General features: G+C 50.1%; 1 protein-coding gene across 4 annotated transcripts in view; it reads right to left on the bottom strand.

The window, feature by feature from the left end:
• LOC144176019 (multidrug resistance protein mrp-7-like) overlaps positions 1-21,530 on the bottom strand; it is a 367,249-nt gene that overhangs the window by 75,892 nt on the left and 269,827 nt on the right. The window lies entirely within an intron of this gene.

The raw sequence follows: 21,530 nt of genomic DNA, 5'->3' as shown, positions 1-21,530 counted from the left end.
GAATAACCTTGTACGAGACAGAAAATTCGCTCGCTATTTCAGTAGGACACCAGCGTGTCTACGGGTAGAAAGTGCTATTCCTTTTACTTTTTCATAAGTGTAAAATGCTATATAAAGAACAAAACAGTCGCTGGGCATGCGTACACCTTTCAAAGCATCTGGTTAAGGGAAAGCCCAGTGGGACCTCCTGTTGGCGTGCTTTTGTTTTTCACCTTTGTGTGGATCTTTGCGGACGCGCCCGGCAGCACTTCTCAAGCCGTTTAGAGAGCACCACCCGAAGCTCGTTCAGCTAGCTAGCCGTCGACAGGAGCGGCTCCTCGGGGTACCGTCTCCAATTAGAGCAGCCCGTAGGGCGCGTGCGGCTGCGGATTACCCTCCTTTGCCGCACCTGCTTTCCTTTCCCGGCGAGCGCCTTTTCTATTTCCTGACTCGCGCGGCCGCATTTCCGCAACTTCAACATTTTTTGGACGATTCTGTGTACCGAACAACGACTTTTTCCACCTCATGCGTACCGTAAAACATCGATATCGAAGGCTTTTGCGTTAAAACTTCGCTTCAAAGCCACTCACGTCATGATGCGCAATTTGCAACCATGCATTGTAAGAAACACATTCAAAAGGACCTAGAACGGGGCTAGTTGCTGATGCTTCATACTGAATGGCGCTGAGTATACAGACAAATAGGACGCTAACAGGAATGGGACGAGGCGCAAACTTGCAACTGTTTACTATAAAAGGATGCGAGAAACGGGGAACACCTAAATATACACACAAGAGCGACACGCGGCGATCGCACCGTAAAACCGACAAAATCTAAAACCAAAACATGAAGGAGCAGAAACAGATCTGCTCAGACGACTGCAGTCCTGTTAGCGTCCTATTCGTCTGTATACTTAGAGCGATTCATTATGAAGAATCATTGGAACGTCAATAAAAGAACAGCAATATTTGTAAGCAAAATCAACCTCGCACCATTTACCAGCCTGGTTGTAAATGCCGGCCCATTGTATTGAGCGTTTAAACTTCAGTAACGCCACGATGTAATTCTACTCGGACACCGTTACTCGGTTGTCTTCATTTGTTGGAGCTCCCCGGAGGTTAACAGAAAATATTTGGCTATTTTGGCTCTCTTTGCTCTGATGTTGCACCTTGGCTAAGAGGCACGCACTAGTGGAGGGCTCCTGATTAAAGTCGCCCGCCTTGGAATCTCAACTTTTCTAAATTCAGACATACTACTTGGCTGGAGGCTACACGCTATACATGCTCTTACGCTTTGGGCCCCGTAATAGCTTCACTAAAGAAACAAGGTTTAACAACTGTACACTATAATTATTGTGAGCTAAGGATCTCTTTGGTTGGTATTGCAAGGGCTATGCACACAAAACCTTGTGAAAGCTAGTTCACACGTGGGACGCCACCACCCCAATGGTGGCACGCCATCCATCGCGAGACTGAGCGATCAAGCGCCGGCAAAGCAGCCGTTATGCCGAGGCAAAGGAGGTCTGGGGCGTGTTGGTTCATATCATCAAAGGACGTGACAAAAAAGAGGGAGGCTACAGATACGCAGCGCTTTGTATGTGGAGCCTCCTTGTTTTTTCCCCGTCCTGAGCGCTGTTTTAGGTTCCTGTTCAGCGCAGGCGTACTGAAGTGGAACCGCCGCGCCAAGGCTCTGAGCGAGTGCAGCTCCGACAACTCTCCGCAACTGATACGTTTTGGCACGACACGGCGCCACACTGGAGCTCGGGCAGCTCAAGGTCATTGCGACACAGTGATGAGTTTGCCAGACCTCGCGTAATAGAGCAGTCGCTCCAAACCAGACAAAAATACAACTCAAAACTTTAAGGGAAAATTTCATTTAAATACACCATGTGGGTCGCATCTAATCCCTTCCTGTGTTTTGTACAGACATTTGGCCTGGTGCGCATCGTCAACGAAACGTGCGCTGGTGCGACGAAAGTTGTACCGGCGCATGAGTGGAACGCCTCCGACTGCCACGAACCGACTGTCAATCTCCCGGCCTTATTGTACACAAGCCCATCAGTGTTCCAAACCAAGATACCACCACATCACCACGTGACCAGTTGCTGGGGGACGTCATCAGCCGGTTCTGCTATAAAAGGCACTCCCGAGGACTGGGCTGGGTCAGCCCGGCTGGCACTGGGCACGGCGGCATCACCACCATGTTGGTCGCATCTAATCCCGTCCTGTATTTTGTACAGGTAAGCAAACGATACGGAAAGTGCTTTCGTTCTAGCGATCCATTCTTGGTGGTGTTACCGTGCCCACGCTAGTTCAGTAGCGGAATATGTTGCACATTGTTTGATGTGGCGTCATCTGTTAGGAGCATCCTTTGGCTAAGTGGCGACATTGAGACTAACCCCGGCCTTACTCTAGAACAAATAGCAAAACAACTTGGTGAAATCGCAACTGACATCAAGGAGGTTAAAGAAAAACGCTTGACCGATATAGACAAAGAATTAGAAATAAAGGTTAGAAATAAAGGTTAGAAATAGAAATAAAGAAATAAAGGTCACGTCATGCCAGCCACAGATTGCGAATCTTGAAGCAAGGATCGATGATCTTGAAAACCGAAGCAGAAGGTCCAATATCATTGTTTAAGGACAACCTGAATCAAAAGCCATGGATGACTCATACAATTTTTAAACTAAAAAGAAAAGTTAACCGCCTTAGAAAGCAGCATGCGCAGCGCACAGTTTTCAAAGGAGCCTAAAAGAATCCTTGCTCAAAAAATGCATCGCTCAAAACAATACTACTTTAAAACCTTAATGACCAGTTTTATAAAGAATGATCCTGCCAAGGTCTGGAATTATCTTAAAGATAGGAATAAACCCGTTTCGAAGATTGTACTTGACGGCCGCATAGTTACAAATTCTGGCGACATTGCAAATCATTTCAACACATATTTTCATAGTGCGTTTAATGTGTCCGGAGCATCTACATCTTCTGTAGTGTCATCTCAACCATGCGAAGTCAATTTCATTTCATATGCTCGTTTGTTTTCCATGCTTGTAAACCTTAATACGAAAAAGAGTTGCGGTCCTGACGAACTCCCCGATGTCTTTGTTGGACGTTATGCCGAATGCGTTGGAAAATTCCTGTTTGTAATCTTCCATGCTTCCCTGTCAACAGCAACATTGCCGCGTGACTCGAAAATGGCCCGAGTGGCGCCTATCTTCAAGAAAGGCGACAGAGTATCAGTACCTAATTACAGGCCAATATCTCTAACTTCCTCATGCTGTAAAGTAATAGAACACATTATAGCGAACCAGATTACAAAATTTCTTCAAACACACGCTATACAGCAGCACGGCTTTAAAAAAAGTATTCGACCGTGACGCACCTTGTTACCATTACGCATGCTTTTTCCGGCGCCCTCGATAATAACATTCAGATATACACCATTTTTCTAGACTTCTGTAAGGCCTTCGATAAAGTTCCTCATGAGAATATAATCTACAAATAAAATAAAATAGGTCCTTCGAAGGTATTGGTCGCATGGGTAGCTGAATACCTGAGTAATCGGGTGCAGTACGTGGCCATCGTGGGTCAAAATACGAGTCTTTTGCCAGTCACGTCGGGTGTACGCCAAACCAGTGTATTGGGGCCCTTGCTATTTTTGTGTTACCTAAATAATATCGTAGATGTAATTGAGCCAGCCGTCCAGATTCGGTTGTTCGCAGACGACTGCGTTTTATTTCGTGAAATTCATAGCACACATGATCAAATAGAGCTAAACAAAAATATAGACTACATATACAAATGGTGCAACAAATGGGGTATGATTGTAAATACAGAAAAACAGTTTCCATGTGTATAACTCGAAAAAATTATCCCCTTCACTATGCTTATTCCCTTGGTTCGTGTACAGTTAAACAGGTCAATAACTACAACTATTTAGGTGTTACGTTCACTGCTAAAGTGTCTTGGAATTCACACATTGATAACATTTGCGCATCTGCTTTCAGAAAAATATGCTTCTTGAGACACAAGTTTCGCGGTTCACCACCTCTGTCTGTGGTATCAATTCTACAATCGACCAAAATTACAATCCGCATGCGTAGTGTGGGATCCCTACACGAAATGTAACATAGATAAATTGGAAGGAATTCAGAGTAAAGCAGTTCGCTTTATATATTCTAAATTTCGTCGCACGGACTATCCATCGGAACTAATGTCAGCTGACAACATTCCACTACTTCAGTCTAGAAGAAGGCAACTCCGCTTAAACGTCCTGAGTTCCTTGCTTAACCATAGATTTGCGATTGACCCTTCATTGTATTGAACCCATTTGTCAACCAGAAATACAAGACATCACCAACCAAACTCTTTACACCATATTTTGCTAAAAAAGACACATAAAATTCCTTTTTTTCCGGACACGGTGTCTGAGTGGAACTCCTTGTCAGAGCGTGACCGCCTTGCATAGTATGTATGTTTCTCGCATTGTGCATATTTGTCTACGTAGCACTGTATATATTTTTTCATTTTACTCACTTTGTTATTTATTGCGTTCGTGCTTAAGCTTAGTTCACTCTTCTAGCGCTGACTCACAACTGGTTTTTATTTCATTGAAAGCGCATAATTTATCACTTTGAGTTCAAAGGAAAAGAAAGATAAAAGGGAGAAAACACCCAACAGCAAGCCTAGCGGGCACACTCTAGTCCCCGTGCAGCTAGTACAAATGATAATCGCTGGGGCAATCACAATTTCAAAAGACGTGGAATAATTCCCAGCCCAGTAATCATGTATCACAGCACGTGCTAGATAAGAAGCCATATTCCTTTTCACAAAGTGTAATTGACGGTTTACTGACGCATGCGTACCCCAACCTTCGGATGCGCTCGTCTTGTCTACTTCTTCCGTCCTCGTCCGTGTTGGGCTGTTTCTAGATGTCACCTTACCAACTCGCCCAGCTTTCCACCCTTTTAGTTCACTCTTTTGCTCTTTGTGATGCGTGACTGCCCGTCCTGCTTGGACCACGTGTTGTGTGGTCTGCAGTAAATAAATAAATAAATAAATAAATAAATAAATAAATAAATAAATAAATAAATAAATAAATAAATTTATTCAACCTTAAGGGCCCTAAGGCACTACATAACGTCGTACAAGAAGTTGAAAGTTTTGCAACAAAGTAACAAGATTACTCCCTGATTACAATAAATACAAAAAATAAAGAAAACAAACAAGAAGAACACGCATAACAAAACATAAAAATACATGACAGACGATAAACAAATTCTGGGAGCATAGTAAAAACAACTCTAAACGCAAAAGGTTATTGCATTTCGTTTTATGCTTCAGAAAAAATAAATAAAAATATCTTACTCAATGCATGGTTCTAAACCGCGTCGACACGCCTAGCCCCATGAAACTTTCCTAATATTTAGTTTAATGTTTATTTTAATTTAGTTTTAATGTTTAATGTTTCGCTTAATTTAGTTTAACGTTCTTAATTTTTAATAGAATTTGCGAAATATTGCTCGTTACAGTTTCGCTTTAAAAATTTGGTTGTACAGTACATTTTCTGAATCCGTCGGGTCCAATTTCAGATCAATACCTAATTTCTATCGATATAATACACCTTAAATAAATTTATCCCTTTAATAGCTGCGTAGTTTTGTCGATAATAACTCCGCCATTTTGCCAACTAAGCCGAATAATTGTCGGTAATCTTCATGCTAGCCAATAAGATGGCCACCAAAAATTACCGTGCTGTGCTGCACAACAGCGTTTTTCCCACAGCCCACAACCACAAACACACAATGCCTTTTAATTTACTTGTAACTGTGGAGCTTTCTTGCTGGCCGTAATGTGAGCGGCGTCATCAGAAAACCCGGCTCAGTTACTCCCGAGAAGCGCCCGGCGGCGTTAGTTTCGCTGCACAATCCAGGAAGTTAATTAAACGTGTTGACAGGCTGCGCTTCGAACCTAAAGCGACTTCAAACATAGGAAATCACCGTCAATAACGAAACAACACGACGAATTGAGTTTATCCGCAATAAATAAAAGAATTAAGTTTAGAAAGAGAAATTTCAAAGACCCGCTGGGCTCGAACTCAGACCGTCAGCGCAAGTACCCAGAAGTCTCATGCCACACAACCTTAACGGCGGCATCGTTTTAGCAGCAGCTCAATAGAATAGCACGTGCAGTGACATCACATATGTCACGTGGGACGCTGTGCAGCGAAGCGTTTGGTAACACGCCGCCAGACGTCGTCCAGGTTTGCGCGCGGCGCTCGCAAAAATACCAAGAAAACAGTTCACGTGCGTCCGCGCCTCAAGGTCGAAGCACGAAACAGTTCGCGCTACTGACGCTCAGCTCGCGAAGGCTGTTGTGGCCGGTTTTAGCGTGTGCTGACGCGTTCCGCTTTGGAATTGATTGATTGAAGACACGTTTATTCCATTTTCTTGCGCTTGCGAGCTGCTATGGATAGATGGGTCGGTAGGGGATTGGTAGGGAAAGGGAAAGTGGGAAAGGATAATGCCGCCATTCACCGCGTCAGCGGCATGGACGCAACACTATGGTCGCCTGGAGTCATAGCCACCGTACTGACCAGCGCGTCGCCACAAAGCCGGTCGCCAACGACTGGTGCTGCGGGGTCCAACAGAAAAAGCAGCAGGGCGCGCCACAAGCTAGTAGCGTACCCAGCAGGAGCTTTTGGTGGCGGACAGGACCAGGACTGGAGAGACGTGGGCCAGGGTCCAAGTCGCACGTTGGTGAGGGCACGGTACCGAGGAATACTGTAGCGGGGGCAGTCCCACACTAGATGTTGTAGGTCTGCCCTGGTATGGCAAGTGCTGCAGGTGCTCGGGACACTGGGAGCGGCCCCACGGCGATGAAAACAGTGGAGCAAAGACGGTGTGAGCAGTGTTCCCGTCTGAATCCGTCGGATGATCACAGTTTCCCGCCGGGAGAACTCAGGGGAAGGAACTGCAGGGATCTGGAGGGGGTTGGCCATGGCTACGAGGTAAGCTGTCCGGCGCGTTTGACTAAGCTGCCGTTCAGCCGTGGGATCGGCTTCTTCTCTAGGGACAGAAAAGGACGTCGTAGCCACGAGTGGGGAGGGGCTCCGAGCTAGCACGGAGAGTAAATGTGCGCGTGCTAGTCGGTGCACTTTCTCATTTCCAGAGATGCCGCAGTGTGCTGGAACCCAGTGAAGTGTGAAGCCGTTACCCGATGCCCGGAGTTTCATAACGTTGCGGCGAATGACTTCGGTGACGGGGCTGGTGAACTGCACATTGGCACAGGCTCGATACGCTACCTGTGAGTCTGTGTACACATGGTGATGTACAGGGGAGCTTGTTAGGTCTTCCTGGAGAGCTGCGTCGAGATAGTCACAGATAGCTTGCAGTTCAGCTTGTGTGCTGTGGGCCGGAGTGACACCGACGTGGTGACGGCGACCTTGAAGTCCAGTTGTTTCGTCGAACCAGGCCGTGGCGTACACAATGTGCGAGTCTATACCGTAGTGGGCATGGCCACGTCCGTGTAGATGACACGCTCGTGCCTAAATGCCGCCTGTGTGGAGCGGGCGTGACGTTTCGCATGGGCTGCTCCTCGACCGCCGTGATGAGGTCCCATGTGGACGGGCAGTGGCTTGCCATCTGTAATGGTAATGTACTCGCACGGAGGTGTGCGTCGCGGGAGTAATGGTAGGCCACTAGTGTTATAGCCCAAACGTCGAAGGGTGTCACGGCCAGCCTCTGTCGAACGAAGCCGGACTTCTTGCGTGTGCCGGTGAGTGTCTGTAATCTCGGACAAGTCGTTAATAAGGCTGCAGCTCTTCAGCGCTTCGAGGCGGGTGTAGCGGGGAAGCCCCGTGACAATGCGTCGTGCTTCATTGAGCAGCCTTTCGAGTGCAAGCTTCTGGGTGCGATTGACCGGGTGGTAAGGAAGTCCGTAGACAATACGCGAGACTAGCAATGCTTGCACAATCTGCCGCATCTCCCTTTCCTTGACACCTCTCGAAAGGTTTTAAATACGTCTGAGAACGTGAAGAATTTGCTTGCACGTCTTTAATGTCCTTTGGAACCAGGTAGAGGCGGTATAGTTATCGTCCAGGTGCATGCCCAGAATCCTGATCGACTGTTTTCTTGAAATCTCTTGGCTTCCAATGCGCAATCTGTATGCCTCCTTCTCCGCCTGTTTCACCGCTGTACGCCTGCCCCCGTGAATGACCACGAATTCGGTCTTATCTGGTGCAATAGTGAGGCCGACATCGCACATGTGATGATGTATGATGTCCAGAGCCTGTTGGAGCGTGGCCTCTTGTGCACCGACGGAACCCTGGTGCGTCCACACAGTGACGTCGTCGGCATAAATGGCATATTTAAGCCCAGCTACCGCTTCCAGCTTGCACGGGAGGCCGTGCATGGCAATGTTGAACAGGGTAGGCGCAATAACTGAGCCTTGAGGCACTCCGACGTTGTTGTGATAAATAGCACTAGTCGCCTGGCCTATGTGGACCTGATAGGTGCGGTGTTGCAAGAAGGCTGCGATGAAGTTATAAAGCCTCCCGCGTATGCGGAGCTGTCGGGTCTTGGTCAGGACGGTGTGATGCGGAACCGAATCGAAAGCCTTCCTGATGTCAACGGCGACCACGGCACGAGGCTGCTTAGAGTACTTGTCAAGCACGTCTTCTCGAAGGCGAAGTAGCACGTCTTGAGTAGACAGTCCAGATCGAAATCCATACTGCGTTGGTGGCAACAGCTGGCGCTCCTCCTGATACCAGATTAATCGTGTATTTACCATGCTCGCCATAATTTTGCACACGCACGATGTTAAGGAGATTGGTCGAAGGTTGGACAGAGAAAGAGGTGGCTTACCTGGCTTCGGGATGGGTTTTACGATTGAGAACTTCCAGGTCTCAGGTATCTCGCCACTGTCCCAGATGTGGTTTAGTTCATCAAGAAGGGCTTGCTTGTGGCTATCCGGCAGGTTTCGCAGGTGGGCAACGCATACTTTGTCGGCCCCTGGCATGCTGCGAGTGTTCGCTCGTTCGAGGGCATGGTGTAATTCTGTCATTGTGAATGGGACGTTGTAAGTTTCCTCGTCGGCAGATGTATCGTCCCGATTGTAGGTAGTTGCAGAAGGGTGAGACGTCTGAGGGAAAAAGGCGGCTGCAGCTTCTTCGGCCAGCTCGTTTACGCTCACACCTCCGCGAAGTGCGACTCGTGCGGCACTGTTGTTTGTTTTGCACTGTCCAAGAAAAGATCGGAGAAAAGCCCAGACTTTCGTAGTGTGCGTGTGCCCATTTATGGTCCCGCACACATCCATCCAACGCTCGGTGGCTAATGCGTTAGTGTGACTCTCGATTTTCTTCTGAACCTCGAGAAGGCGTCGCTTGAGATGTGGCGCACGACCAGACTTTTTGTATTGACCGAAAATTCGCAACCGGCGGTTCCACAGCGTCACCAAGTGTCTGTCTGACTCCAGGTGATCTGGAGGGACGCGCAATTTCTTGGTAGACTGTTCTTTCGCTATGCACAGCTGGTCTGTGAGATTTTGAATTCCGGCGGCTGGTGGCTCTTCCATTAAAATGCACCGATACTTGTCCCAGTGCGTAATGTACGCCGTCTTCGCGTAAGACCCAACGCTAGTTCGTTGTGGGCGTTGTCCGCCAGTGCGGAGATGGATTAGAATGGGCAGGTGGTCACTCCCTAACGTATCCTCGTAGGTTTCCCACCGGGCCAGCTTCGGATGCGACACCCACGAGAGATCCGGCGTTGTGTCAGCTTGCTTTTGTGTTTGGCCTAATCGAGTGTGCGTCAGTGGTGCGTTTAGCAACGTCAGGCCGTATGCCGTCGCGTCTGCCATGATGTGCTTGCCCCGGGCGCTGGTCTTCTCGTAACCCCAAGCAACATACTGAGCGTTAAGATCGCCGCACATAACTGTAACGTCCTTCGGGTACAGCTTCTGAAAGTGCTGGACGAAGCTGAGGTCTACGTGCGATAATTGCGATTTCTTACGCACGCCTTCTGGACATATATACACAGAAAACACCAAAATTGTTCGGTGTGGTGATATTTCGACTCTACACCCCGCTACTTCGGTGAAAGCGTTGCACCACGGCTGAGTGTCGAGTTCTACGTGCGTAAGCCCCCTGTGGATGAACAGTGCCGCTTTGACAGGTTGTGTGGCATCGTCGCGGGGTGCATATCCTTCGTATGACGGGATCCTCACGAGTGGTCCGTTAACCTCCTGAAGTGCAATAATAGCTGGAGTGTTTCTTCCATGAATTAAGCGAAATCTGTCGATGAAGTCCGCTTTCCTCCTCCTAAAAGACCGGCAGTTCCACTGTAATACGGTCGTCCACGGATGGTAACTCGTGAAGTTGAAGCCATTATTGTGTGTCATGATGGGTGGCTTTAGGGCGCACTGCGGCTGCCGAAGGTGTAGCAAGGGAGCAGGCTTGCAAGGGGAGGATTCCCGCAATTACCAGTTTGTCCAGGATGGTTCGCACACACGTCTCGACGATATGGTCTGTTGTGACCTGGTCTTGCAGCGAAGCTTGTACCACGCTGGGTGGCGAGATCACCATGGGTGTCGCGGCGTGCTCCGCGCGACTGCTCCGTAGGCGTGCCTGGAGCTCCTTGCGCCGCGCAGCCTTCTCAGCAATGCGGGCGTTGACTTCTGCCAGTGACCGTTCCACCTCACGCCGAATTTCTTGTACCTGGCTATGCAAGTCTCGCTCCTCTTCTCGGAGAGCCGCGATCATAGCTCCTAGTTCGTCGTCTGTTGCAGGAGTCAAAGCGGGTGAATCTTGCGTGGAGGACGGTTATGCCGATCGTTGGATAGGAGGCATGATTGACGCGGTGGCAGTAGCATACGTGACCTTTTTATTGGTTGACTCTTTAGCGATTTGCGATCGGGGAGAAGCGGCGGCCCTGTCCAATTGTGAAGCAGCGGGGGCACCAACACTACGGCTCCTGCTGCGGCTGGGACTGGTTTCGGAGAGTGGCATGAAGCGATTGCCGTGGTTCCAACTGGACGAGCGACGCCTGCTTCTACGTCGATTGCGACTACGCGAGCGGCGATCTTTTGCCCGCTCCTTGCTTCGTTCTTCAAATCGGCGACGCGAGGGGCACTCGGCGTCAGTGCCTAGGTGTCCAGACTGCTTGCAGTTTAGGCAGTAGGGAGTCTGATCCATGCACTGGACATCAACAGAGTGCTGCCTTCCGCATTTGGCACAGGTGCTAGGGTGCGGGCAAATGTCTTTCTTGTGTCCAAGGCCTTGACAATTGTGGCAAACCAGACTGCGCGCCTCGTACGTGGAAACCTTCGTGAGTACACTCCAGTACCTGATCGTCCGTGGCGGTCTGGTTCCCTCGAACGTCACGACGCAGGCTCCTCGCTTCCCCATCAGCCGTGCGGCAATGATGTGGTGGCTCTCCGAGTACAGGGCTCTTCTTAGGGACTCCGCCGTCTCCGACGGGTCGACTCGGTAGATGACACCACGATACATGCCCTTTCCAGAAGTTTGGTGTGCAGTAATCGGAATCGTTTGGTTCGGCGATATTCGGATGGACGTGAGTCGCAAGAGGCCTTTGGCGTGCTGGGCGTCGTAAGTCTCGATTGTCACTGTATTCGATGCGCTGTTCGTGCGGATGGCTACGTGATGCTGAAGCTCTGACGGTGGAGCAGCTGCCATAACCGTAGTGTGAAGCAGACGCTGTGAAACGCTCGCCAGCGCAAAACGCGTTGTTGGTCGAAGTGTGATTAGGTAGCTTGGAAGCTTAGAGCGAGGAATTTCTTCCGTCGGCGCTCCAGGCTCCACCTTCTTCGCGAATCGTGGGCGACGCTTTGGTCCCTGGATAGTCCACAGGCCGAACCGTTCGTCATTATCCTGCGCCGACGGGTCTCTTGCCGACCATTCAGCCTGGTAGTCCGAGACCCGGGTGCGGTCAATGGGGCTCCTGGAGTGATGCGGTGATCTCGAAGCGAAAGAGGAGTCGGTGTCGGTGTCTTCTATTTCCATGAAGTGTCCTGCACTTCTGCGTGCGCGATGGTGCGTTGCTCGGCTTTTGCGGCGTTCTTCCCGTTGGTGATCAAGCAGGGTGTCTCGGTCGTTGGGGCTTCCTTTTCTGCGGCGCTCTCGAGAGCGCGCGCGAGGGCCGCGCAAAGCATCTCGGCCTGAGTAGTCATCCAGTGTCCTGCGGGTCTACTCGCCTGGTTCTATCGCGTAGCAAGAAACGGGCGCGATAAGCGATTCCGGAGCGCTGGTCGTTGCATCAGACGCTGGAGCACCGACCGTCACCGACTGAGTTGGCGGGGAAGCACGAGCGCCGGGATCGATCACGCCGGCAGCCGCAGGTTGAGCTGGCGGTGATGCACGTGCACCGTGCTCCGCCATGCCGGCGCTCCGAAGAGCTCCCGGCGTTAGGCTTATGCAAATGGCACAGTTCGAACGAGGTTCACTCTGTACGGCACGAAGTACTGACCGTGTCTCACTTCACCAGAGAGAGCGCTTCCGTTGGCGATCCCGAGGGTGTAGGTTGTGTCGCAGTTCTTGGCGTGGTGTCGACGTTCGCAGAGGTAAAGCAGACAGCCGAAAGCATACACAGCCGTTGCCTCTGGCCACCTAGTGGCCGTAAATGTTAGCCTGCGGAAAAAACGATCCGGGAACGCCAGTCACGCATGGGGATGATGATGACACAGGTGGATAGGACAATGACTACTACTACCAAAGTGAAAAGCGACGACGGAACGTGTAAATAAACACTTTCAAACCTAATGTAAGGCGCGGTGGTGCGTCCTCAAGTGCTTACATTGAAAAAAATCCTCCAGCTTAGCTATGGTTCAAGCGTCGTGCGACTTAGTGCAAGCTTCGCCCATTTTTTACTATAGGTACCATCATTTGCCTCAACACAGTCTTTCAGCGACGTGTCGCTGAGTTCCCGTACCTTTCTTGGGATCCATTGTTCAAGCTAAGGCGTCCCCCTTGAGCTACTGTAGAGGGCTTCTGGCATCTTATTATGTTATTGAAATCACGAGTAGGAACGCGAATAGAGGAATGTTATCAAAGCCAAATAAACAGGCGACCGGTGAGAAGTAAGGGCAAGCCCCTTGCGGGGTACAAAACAGTCCTCCCGCCACGTGGCGCACGAATCGTGCCTCTAACGTGCTTCGAGACGTGGCACATTCCAAGCTCTTAGCAACTAGGAAACCAAAGCGATTCGGAAACGCCGTGCCAAAGAGCGTGTCGAAGAAGCAAAACGCAGAATCAACGCCCGTGAAGGAAGCGAAGGAAGCGTTCGCCGGCTTCACTCTCACACCTGCGGTTGCTTTCCAGTTCATCACTGAAAGTAGCCATCCCCGACAATAGCTTGCAAAATGAGCGCAAGCGCCAGTTTTCGGCTATCGAGGTCACCGTTTGCAAATGCGTTTTTGTTTAGAATTGCACGAAATTCATGGTGGACCTCTTGTGATTGCATTTACGCCGCCAATCCAATCAAGCGAGCCCTTTCATGGATTCGCTCTGCTTTTAGAAAGATAGAAAGCAAAACCGTTATAGTAGCTAAATGGTCGAGGTCGTCAGCCCGAGGATCCGATGTTGCGTCGAGCTGTCTTCGACCGTTCCCGGTAGCAGTAGCTGCTTGTTGGAGCAATAGCTCGCCAGCTCACTCTATCACTGCTCATGTGTGGGGTTGCGGATCGAGGAAAGATGTCGGTTTCGTCGGTAGTTCCACACAATGGGGTTGAGAGTGGCTGGGGACTTCTCAATCAACACACAGAGGGATGGACGGCGTGAAGGCGGGTTGGGTGGGGGGGTTGTGTCACGATTGATAAACCAGACCTTTCTTTGGCGGCTTAACCGCTGTTGGAAGGGGCTGCTGGTGCTGCTGCTGATGGTGCTTTATGGCCTCCTGCACCGCTAGGTTCTATCAAATTCCTTCAATACTGTTCTGGTCACGAAACTTCTGCATCACTCTATGGGAGATCTTGATATACTGACAAAGACGGCCCCTACGCGGAGTAGCCTGCTGTAAGGAGCGTATATACTCCGACTTTTCCGGCGTACGCGCACGCCACCGTCCAATCTACGACGACACGTCGGCGAGGCGACGCAAGCAGCAATTCCTACCACTGTACAATCCAACACTAAGGCGCAAATAAACGTTGGCCGGTGCAGCTGGCCCAGCGCAGCTATGCGCTACCAGATGGTAGCCAGGCTGGCGCATGCGCAGAGGTGCGCTGACTGTGGTACAATTCACGAAACGGCCGTGGAGCGAGCGAGTGGGCGCGTGCGCGCCCAGTCTGCAAGTTTGGTGAGGAGCCCCAAGGTACGGCACCGGCGCGCCCAGCGTGCAGCGCGCGGAATGGACGGTTGATTGGTTGATTGATTAGTTGTAAGGTTTAAGGCGCCGACGCAACGCAGGCGACGAAGCGCGCCGTAGTGGAGGGCTCCGCATTAATTTTGACCACCTGGGGACCTTTAACGCGCGCCGGAATCTCGTATACACGGGCGTGTTTGCTTTTCGCCTTCAGTAGAAAAGCGGCCCCCGTGGCCGGGAATCGAACCCGTGACCTCGTGCTCAGCAGCGCGCAACGCCCTAGCCAGTGAGTCACCACGGCGGATCCGCGCGCAGAATAGACATGTATTATGTCGGCGCCCGGGCCGCCGAACTGCACCAAACTCTGCTGAACGCCCCGTAGCTATAGGACGCTAGAGTATAGGAGTCCCCGCATTCACCGACGCAGCGTAACCGTGGCGCGTGCGCGCGCGCGCCAATAAGGGTTTCTTAATAACGGTCTCTTATTAAGGCCCTTATTAAGGGTCTCTACCGGGCGGCCTGCCGGCAGCTGCAGCGTCGGCAGCCCGAAGGCACTGGTGGAGGCTGCGCATATAGGACGTCGCACTCACTCGTGAATAAACTCATTTGTACTCATTTGTAGCCACTCACGAGTGAGTACGATAATGAGTGAGTACACACCCAGATTAAAAAATTGAGTACGATGACGATTGAGTACAGGGGCAAGTCCACTCTTGAGTACAGTACTCATGAGTACACCACTCATGATTGTGAGTACTCATGAGTACAGTACTCATGAATATTACTACTCATAAGTATGAGTATGAGTACTCATGAGTACACAGTAGTCATGTGTACACATTACCCAGGAGTACTCATGAGTATACAGTTCCCATGAGTACATAGTCCTCATGAGTACAGTACTCATGAGTACAATATTCATGAATACTGTATTTTCGAGTGCTTGCACTCGTGAGTACATGCACGCGTGAGTACAGTAGTGCAAACAAGAACTCAAGTCGTGACGCGCGTGTACGAGTTGCAAACATTTAGCGGTGCCACTGTGCAGCTTAACTCTCAATGATTGTAAAATCAGACAACGAAAACTGCGCCTCCCTCATTTCCCTCTCCCCTGTTTGGCGCTGTTGGCATTTTTCTGCGGTCCTCGCTAAGGGGATGCGGTGGAAAGGGAAAAACAAGGGGGGGAGTGCCGGTGGGAAGCGCGGCCACAGTTGCTTTTCTACGGTACCTGTTGATTGGCGCAGTTATTATTGTTTACGAATACGCGGCCTGCAGGAACGGGTAGCTACTTTGTTCCGCTTGCTTTGTTCAAGTTGTTTCAGAGGAAGCGGTGGGGGCTGCTAACAATGCAGGCACTACGCACACCGAAGTCGCTCTTTTCCGGTCGTCAGCAGTTTCCCTAGATGCATGTCACGATGTTTAGTCGTTTCGTGACCCGAACCATTCATTTAAACAGTCGCAGTTAATTTACGTGATTCGCCTTAAATTGACTGCATGGTTTCTGCCACCGAAATTGTCCGCACCATTCTGCTGCTCGCATTCAAGCGATAATTTGACTGATGTACCTGAACCCATATGGTTTTATTAGGCTCCCGTTTAGAAACGTTTTGCTCAGGTTCGGTAGTAATATGGTTTCGTGTAGTGCCATTTACAAGTGAGCATATAGCCCCACCGTGCAGGTTGTTGGTTGTTAATCGGGCTGCCCAGCTGAACGCGTGCGACGCCTTGTTGCGCCTCGTATGTTTTGTCGAAGAGCTCTGGCATCTTGCCGCTGCATGGAGGAGAGTTTCTCTTTCGAATGGCAACCCGATGCGCTGCTTTTCTTTTATGCCACCGTGTAATGAGGACGCTGACGACGATGGTGGATTTCGGTGGCTGTTCTTCCCCTACCTTCATGTGCTGTTTACTGGCGGAGCGACCACCCCTCGCTAGCAACTTGTGTCGAGTTTAAGCTCGCACTGTGGAAGGCCTTGTAAAGGGGCAGTTTTATATTATGAACGCCAACGCCAGACGTTGGGTTTTTAACTTAAAGGAGCCATGAAGAGAAAACACAACTGCGTTAGAACGGTGGTTTGGGCTAGTTGGTGGTGCATACTGAAATCCGAAACAGCGCGAAAAGACGGGACAAGGAAACGACGACACAAGGCGCTGTGTCGTCGTTTCCGTTCGTCGTCGTGTCGTCGTTTTCCTGTGACGCAGCGCCATGTGTCGTCGTTTCCTTGTCCCGTCTTTTCGCGCTGTTTCGAATTTCAGAAAATACAAGTTTGGTTCATTCAAAAGATTGCCTCGTTAGAATCATACTGACACCACTTTTAACGTATACTTCGCTCAAATAAGCTACATAATTAGGAAAAAAGGGAATGGCCATGCGACCCACTAGCTCATTTCCCGCAAGAGAACCTGTGATATCATACCAGATAGCTCTGCGATTGGCGGAGGGCGGCAAAAGCAAGCGCAAATTAGGCAGAGCTTATAAGCTTGCCGAAAGAGCTATTTGCGCTTAAATTTAGGGCACATTGTTTTTAAATCCTTAAGAATGGTGGGACAAACAGTGAAAGTTACGAAAACACACGGAAACATAGAAGTACAGATGCGTATACTGCTGTTGGTACTGCGCGCACTATGCTTGGTTTAGCTGCACAGGACTGCGGGGCTTTAGGGTTGTTTCAGACGACACTGGCCGATGCACGCAAGCGACGATGTCTTACGTGACCGTGTTTGTCGAGCGAGCACCATGTTCCACGTAACGATTGTCTCCATGAACAAAACAAGGAAGGTAAAAATATGTTCACAAAAAAACCAAAGGCAGAAAACGACTTGCCGCGGTGTGGTGGCGCCATCTAGGTTCACTAACGGTAAACAAGGCCCTGTGGTGTCATTGCAGAACACGAAAATGCATGTTTTAGCGGAAAAGTCAAAGTTTTAACTTAAACAAATAATTTCTCAGTCAATAAAGCATCGTTTGCATTCGGACAAGCGCTGGGGGCACTGTAACACACTAAATCTTAAGAACAACACAAACTTGTGTATTGTCTTCATGGCTCCTTTAATCTCGCGTCTTGGGACGTTTCGAAAAATATGCTGCTTGCCCATAATGACGCCACTGAACTTTTTGATCGATAGCTGTCAGCTTCAGCAACGTTGGTCGAGACAAGAGCTGCATATTTTTACTGTGCAGCCAGCGCACCAACACGGCAATACAGTGACGTCAGTGCAAGCTATTACGCCTCCGAAAAACGCGTCTGCAAACTTTGTTTTCGAGGTCACAAAGCACGGCAGAGCAGTTGGACGGTGCTGTAACGGGTGCCAAGCACGGGCAGCAACTGGGTGCACTGCGGCCCTAGACTGCGATCCTTTTGTTTTCTATATTCTTCGGAAATTTACAAGCACGTGATATTTTTGGAACGTAATGGTACAAGTGAGCGCCTGAACAAAAAAATGTGCACGCAATTTTTTCCCCTAAATCCTCCAGAGAGAAAAACATCAGTAAAACAATGGCTGCACAATCCGAGAATATCGTTTTTCCACTCGCGATTTGTCTACCCGACCATTAATATGTTCTTACACTATCTCAGTTCCGCCTCTGTCAGTTATATTTGGGAAAATGAAGCAAGTATGAAGCGAGCCAGACGTTGAACGAGATCCCCAGTGCGCCCCAGAACTATCGCCCCGTCGCGGCTAAGATGTGAGCGAAACGGCTCTTGAAACCCAACAGGCAAGCTGACAGACACACGTCGTAGAAGTGGGTACAGTGTTCGCGACTCGCGAGCAGTGACGTAAGGCGAGATGTCCGCCAGCGCGCGCCACATAGCGGATGAGTGCCTGAACTAAGCGTCCCTGCCCTTCCCATTGAAAAGCACGCGACACGTTAGGAAATGTTTATACATGCGGCGTTGGTCAGGTGGAGGGCGCTCCTTGGTGGCGACACATGAAACACGTGGGAGGGAAAGGCACTGAGTGAGATAACGCCGAAGCCGCACGTGTCGTACTCCACTTCACCCTCCGTTGGATGCTCCTCGCCGTTTTCCTTCTTCCGTCGCTGCTGCGCTCGCTCACTCAGTTACGCGGACATAAACAGACGCCGCTCCCGTGAAGGCAAGGTAACGGCTGCCAAAGGGCTACCCTCTAAAACGACCAAAACCGGCCGTCGTCGTTTCCACTCAAATTCACTTCACCAAACAGCTGCAAATCCCTCCCGGTAGAAGAGGAACTTCCACAGTTGGAACGCTGGCTTGAGCCCATATTTCTTTTCCAGCTTGGAAGGCCTTCAGAGCGACATTTTCACCGGTGTCTTTCACGGCTAAGTATGCGCCATCACCGGTTGCGGTTTAGACGTGCATGGTTTGCGGGTAGAAAAAGGGGGGTGTGCATGCACAGCTACGCTTCATGCTGCTACTGATTAAATGCAGGTTGTCCTGGTATTCCGATGTCGAAAAAACATGGCTCAATGCGGTTAGTCGACTGCCCGCCACAATAGAGTGGTTCGGGTGTAGGCTGCTGTGTTAAAAAGACATCTTACACACACGGTAAGACGCATACGAGGTGGAAGGAAAACGGACAGCCGCATGTGTGTACCCAGCTCAAGGGCTTCCAGGATTTAAATCGTTATGGAATGGATGCATGTCTTTCGTTTGGAGGAAGAACAGCAAGAAACGAAGCGTTGGCCTGAACACAAGCGCGAATGGGTGCAAAAACAATAGAAAGCTGCCGCTAGCACCGCCGTTACCGCCTCAAGTTCAACTCGCCGAGCAGCGGCGAATCTCTCCCGGATGAACAGCAACTTGCCCACTTGGAACGCCCGCGTGAGCCAATATCAGTTCTTCAGAGGTCTTCCAGGGGATATTTTCGACGGCGTCTGTCACTTCATAGCACGCGCACATGACCGGTAGCTGGTTCATGCGTGCGCAGGATTGTAGTGGAGAATACTTGGAGGGAGGTGGGGAGGCGCGCACGCGCAGCTGGATGGCATGTCCGGATGGCATGTCCGTTGTGCTGGTGCGAGATTTAAATGCCGACGTTCAACGGCCCAATGAGACCTGTCGGGAGTCCTTAGTGGTAGAGTGGATTGGTTTTGTGTGTTAGGCTATGTTCAGATTACCGACACAAAACCCATATCGTGATCTATAGACGTAAAAAAATGCCATGTCACGCAGTTGGGTTGGATGAGACGTGAAATGACGTCTTTCTTTAAAGTTATTACAACAGTTGTGGCAACAGTCTGAACCCGGCCTTACACAAACAGTAAGGTGCTTACGGAGCGGAAGCGACACAGGTAGTTCCATGTTTATCTGCAAGAACAAAGCTTGGATGCGTCAGAGAGTCATTCAGCTAATTGGCTACAAAATATGGTCTATCGCAAATTACGATAAACGGGTTTTGTTTCATGCCCTCCGTGGAATGCGTCCAGCTTTGCAGGTCATCCTTCTTCACAGAGTGTGCAAGGGCACTATTTTTTTCTCTGTGCTTTGGCCAAGTTCACGCATGCGACGTTCTTATCTTATTATGTGTGCGAAAAAAAAATTCAGTTTATATCTAGCGCAAGTCTTGTGTGGTCTCCACTAATCGCCCCGTCTTTACCGGGCTACTTAACCATGTTTCTCACCGATTGCGCATCAGAACTCCCTACGTGAAGGAAGCGATGTGCGCGCACTAACGTACCCCTACTATAACTGCATATTTGGGCGAGAATTCAATTCAAGGTTTGAATAGAAACCTTTTGCTCTACCATTACGTTGACCTGAATTCTTCAGTCGCAGCGCGTGATAGACGAGCCTAATAGAAACCAATGCAACCATCCTTGTCTTGTATACTCGTCTTTTTACCCCGTTCACGCCCATCCCCTTATTTTTCGCAATAAAAGTATATAGAGAACGTTTGCAATCGCATAAGCATAGTCGTTGTTTGGCCAGGCGCAAATATAAACACGCTATCCAGCCAGTTTGACAGCAGCTGCTCGCATCGGTGAGCCATAAAGAATGGGGAGTGATGAGCCTTGTCTTCCAAGATGTACCGGCTACCCCTTCGACGCCTTGTGTATGTAATTAGGCATTGAGGTACATCATGAGGTACATTCTTTATAAGGAGGGGTGAGAATGTTTTAAACAGGCTGGCATTTATAAGCTATCCCAGCTCTGATATGTAAACATTATGCCTGCATGCGATCCTAGGTAAAAACGTTTTCAGGCTCAATCGTCGTCGACGATGTATCATGTTTCGACTTATTTTACTCGCTGACATTTCGATTCGATTGTGGGTTGTTATGACTCACTGGCGCCAGGTTTGCGCGGGTCAGTCGCCCGCCGGTCGACCACGCCACCGCTTGTCGACGGAAACGAAAGGAGGCCGACAAGACGCGGCGGCGGCCAATGATTAACAGTGGCTTTTGAGCGGTGTTGAGTGTTGTTGCCCCAAAGAGATTTAGGAGCCGCCGCTCTTCCCCTGCCTAAGCAACTGAACGCGTGTGCGCGTGAAAGCCCAGACGGCGACGACTGGAGAATGGGACCCCAGTGGCGGCGAGAGCACAGCCAAGAAGGCAATGGCAATGGTCAAGCCATTAACTCTTCCTGGAGTGATTCCCCAAACCTTGATAATCTGTGCTGTTAGGCTCCCTGGGAAGTACGTGCTAGAAGAACCCCACCGCGGGAACGCAGCGGGCGGTGGACACCAAAAGGATACGCGGCGTCCGCGCGTTTTCTGGTCTTCCCCTCTACTACAGGCTCCTGACGAGTGGCAAGGGTGTGTGTGTGCGTGTGCTGTGCATCTGCCGACATACCTGAAAGGCGTGTCCCTACCCGAGGGCGGTGCTTCACAGCGAGGAACTTACACATCACCATTGGTCCGCATTGTTTTGTATGGGGATCCCTAACCTAGGGAACTAGGGATCGGTGGTCAACAAAAAGGGGGTGCTGCGGCCCGCCAAGATCTGTCCTCTGTCTTCATCTCGACAACTCACTGTAAAAATGTAAATAAACCTGTTGAGTTTGCTCTAAGCTCTCCCCTAGTCCTGGCTCGACGGAGCGACGGCGACCGGCCCCGCTACCAGAAGACGGCGGTCGCTACGAGACGCAACAACTGGATGGCAAGCGGTTGGATCTGAGCCTGGTAGGACGGAGAATGAACAACACGCCGAGATTACGGAGACTGACAGCTGTGAACTGGTGAGTGCTGGCTTTGGTTTTTTGGTTGCCAGGCTGATAAGATAGAAGTGCAATCTTTTCGCTGGTAGAGGCTACCACAGAAG

This window comes from Haemaphysalis longicornis, unplaced genomic scaffold (assembly GCF_048455015.1).
Source record: "Haemaphysalis longicornis isolate Haplotype H1 unplaced genomic scaffold, Haemaphysalis longicornis Haplotype H1 scaffold_3, whole genome shotgun sequence".
NCBI classification, from domain to species: domain Eukaryota; kingdom Metazoa; phylum Arthropoda; class Arachnida; order Ixodida; family Ixodidae; genus Haemaphysalis; species Haemaphysalis longicornis.
This window is presented reverse-complemented; position numbering and strand designations above follow the sequence as displayed.